Source organism: Macaca mulatta, chromosome 8, assembly GCF_049350105.2.
Source record: "Macaca mulatta isolate MMU2019108-1 chromosome 8, T2T-MMU8v2.0, whole genome shotgun sequence".
Classification (NCBI taxonomy): domain Eukaryota; kingdom Metazoa; phylum Chordata; class Mammalia; order Primates; family Cercopithecidae; genus Macaca; species Macaca mulatta.
Window position 1 is genome coordinate 15,293,402 of NC_133413.1, and position 3,917 is coordinate 15,297,318.

Consider the following 3,917-nt stretch of genomic DNA (forward strand, 5'->3'; position numbering starts at 1 on the left):
ATTTGGTAAAAATAATAAATCCATAAATAGAAGAACCTCAGCAAAGTCCAAACACAAGAAACATGAAGAAAATGATACTGAAACATATAATATTCAAATTCTCTAAAAGCAATAAAGATAATCTTAAAAGCAAACGTAAAAATGACACATTATATACAAAAGAACAAATGTAAAAATATGACCTTTTTTTTGGCAGGGGGAGTCAGGAACAATGCACGTGAGAAGAGCTGAACAACATCGTAGTGTACTAAACTTTTAAAAAATTTAAAAACTTACCAACCTAGAATTTTATATCCAGTGAAAATATCTCACAAAGTGAAGGCAAAGTAAATACTTTCTCAGAAATATGAAAGCTGAAATAGTTCCTCACTGGCAGAGTTCCACCCTGAGACCCGTTAAAGAAAATCCTTCAAGAAAAAGGAAAATAGTGAAACTGAAATACAAATCTATACAAAAGAATGATGTCACAGAAAATGACAATTATGTGAGTAAATGCTTATATTAGTTTTCTAGGACTGCTGTAACAAAGCACTTCAAACGGGGTGTCTTAAACGACAGAAATTTATTGTTTCACAGTTCTAGGGGCTAAAAGTTCAAAACTGAGGTGTTGACAGGGCCATATTTTCTGTGAAATATTTAGGGAAGAAGTATGCCTTGCTTCTTTGTAGCTTCTGGTGTTTGCTGGCAATTCTCATCTTCCTCAGCTTGCAGATGCATTACTACAATTGAGGTAGGAAGCGGGATAGAACTCCAGAGGTGGGGCTTGGAAACTGGAGCACATTGAGGACTAGTTAAAACAGGGATGAAGTGGAAGCAACTTTTCATAAAACATGCCCAGCAGTGTGCCATGTCAGCTTACCATTGCCATGGCAAGACCTGGGAGTTACCACCCTTTTCCATGCAGTGATCCAACAACCAAAGTTACTACCCTTTTTTTTTTTTTTTTAAAGAAATTTCTGCATAAACTTCCCCTTAATCTGCAGGTGATTAAAGGTAAGTATAAATATGACTGCAGAACTGCTCTGAGCTGCTAGTCTCTGCCAAGGGGGGGGTAGTCCTCCTCTGCAGAAACAGTCACAGAGCTGTAACACTGCCAGAGCTGGAACATAGCCACTTCAGTAAAGCTGTTTTCTTCCACCACTGGTTCATCCTTGAATTCTTTCCTGGGGAAGCAAAGAACCCTCCCAGGCTAAGCCCCCGTGGCTAAGCTCCAATGTGGGGCTCACATTTAATTGGAGATCCACTCTACTTTGGGATGGTAACTTCTTAACATGGTATCTGTGGTGATCCTATTTCTCTTGCAGTTAAGACTTCAGTATATCATTTGGGGGAATGCAGTTGAACCCACAACAAGACATACGGATGTTTTTCTTAGTATTCAAATTTCTTTAAAAGCTAATTGACTTGAAAATAATGCAACTTGGATTTATTCTACTTAATGACTCCAGGCATTCTGTTAAATAGGTATAATTGTTTCTATGTTGAAGTTATTTAAATTTAAAAACTATATATTCATGGATGCTATTTTTTTTATTTGATTTAGTTTTAGTTGGGCTCTGGAGAAAATCTAGCCAGTACCTACATCACTGATGTGAACCCTTGCATATTGTAAATAGATTAAAGCCACAGCATTTAAAAAATTCCTTAAAAATAAGTTGGTCACTCAAAAATATGTAGCTAAACAGAATGAAGTATTAAACTAAATGGAGACCCTCAGGAGTATAACGGATTCCATGGACAAGAAAACGCTTCTGGCTCAATGGTTTGCTTCAGTTTGTGACAGAGAACTTGTGTAATATACACACAAGTAGTGAATGAAGAATCTCACAGACTTCCAGGTAAAAAAATGTGAAGTCAGACCTTAAAATACCAAATGGATTATTGTTTTCTCCCAACAGTCTCTGTCCCTACAGATTTCATCTCATAGTGACTACATTTCATTAATTAGAACAGGAGACAGGAGAGTAAAGAAGGTATTTTTTTTTAAATTTTGTTGTTTGAAAATTGTAAAACGTTGCAATCATAATGCCCCTGTGTCTACTGTGTGCTAGGCTTTATTGCCTGATTGCCTTCTGCTACATGCATTAGCACTACTACCCTTGAAAGACACACACACACACACACATAAATATACATCGTGGAACTTTTGGTTTAACCACCCAGCCATGGTTTCCAGGGTCGTAAACCATTTAAGTCAAAAGCAATCACCAGTGCCCTAGACACCACCCTCATAAAAACAGAGAACTCCCTGGCCTGGGTCAGAATGTGCCTCTTCCATGCTCCATGGACTCTTGGAAAAATATTTTTATTACGTAATTCCTAGCACCTGGAAATGCTGTATTTTGTGGAGAACTAGAGGGAATTTTAACTTGTCATAATCTCACAGGGGAGATCTCAACATTTCAAAAGAGAGCTCCCACTTTCATTATCACAGAACCATTTCAGTCAGAATGCCGTAAGAGATTGTATAGAAGAAAAATGGCCTAGAAGGGTTGATTTCACAAAAATTAATAGAATAATAAGACAAAGCAAGGATAAAGTAAATTCAGAATGGAAATAGGCTTTGATAACGCTTCTAAAATTATTTTTGAAACAGCATTAGCTGTTTGGAATACTAGTCACAACTTAAGCCTTGAGAACAATTAAAATCCATCTAAGTCAGCTTGTGATTTAAATGTGCAGCAAACAGTAATGAAGTGGAGCAAAGGAAAATGCAAATATCGTCAAAGGCAATTTGAAGATTCTCAACATTTTATAGACCACCTTAATAGACATAGCTATCCAAATGTGTATTTTTGTTTGCATTTTAATTGCAATGAGTCATTTAAGCTGCCATTCCAGCTTGCCCAGCATACAAAAAGTCACAGGCTATTTCAAACTCAGTAGTTTTCCAGAATTCCATGAGCTTTTGGAAGATCTTCTTGTGCTGTATGAACAAGAAGCTCAGCAGTCTTTAAGTAAAACACCAGAATCATCTGCACAATCCAGTGAAACAGTTGTTTGGGATGTTCACACAGACTCAAATCCTAATCATCAGGAAAAAGATTCATCTAGTAATGAGAAACAAACTGTTAGTCTGCCAGTTTCTACTAGCAAATCAAGGAAAGATTCTACAGAACCAAAGGCACGTGTAGAAAGTATGGAAAAGAAAACAGTTTAGTTCAGAATAGAAATGAACGTTCTGATGACGGTTTCAAATATGAGCTTCATAGACAAAAAGATGCCTGACAAAGAGCCAAATTCTGAAAATAATCGTAGTAGTAGTGATTTAGTCAATGGACACAGTGAGGTAGAGGAAACACCTTTAGTTTGATCAGATCCTGCTTTGAAAATTGATGCAAACAGAATCAGGACAGAAAATGGTTCCATTTTACCTAGTGTTGTACCACAAGAATACAATACCTTACCGGTATCTCAGGCACCTTCCAAACCAAATCTGACAAGTGAACATACTTCATATGGTTTGATTTTAACAAAACCAGTTACCTTGATGAACAATATCTTAGTAGGCCCAAATGCAGAAAATTTCTTACTGATAGATGCCTGTTCTGATCAAGATAACGTGTGTAAAATATTAGTGAAAAGATGTGGCAAATGCCTGACCACCTACTGTAATGCAGAGGCACTTGGGGCTCATCTTGACTGATAAAAATGTTTCACAAAGATCTGTCAATCAAGCAGTAGTGTGAAAAAAGCACTATAAAAATGCATCATCAGTTTGCTATTTCCCTGATGGCCTTAATTTTAGAGTGGTCTCGGATTACTAAAGATAAAGACAAAACACGTTTTCTAGAATGAACTCAGAGGAGATGGAGTGGCTTAGACTCTAAAAGGGTTATTAAAACTCCCAAAGTACCAGTTCTCCAGAAAACCACATTTAAAAAAGTTTATGATGATTAATAGCAGCAGCATGTTCA

The 3,917-nt window shown here is 36.8% G+C and overlaps 1 pseudogene; it reads left to right on the forward strand.

The window, feature by feature from the left end:
• The first annotated feature begins 346 nt into the window (after positions 1-346).
• On the forward strand, positions 347-3,646 carry LOC100429762 (zinc finger protein 654 pseudogene; annotated as a pseudogene).
• Positions 3,647-3,917: the final 271 nt, after the last annotated feature.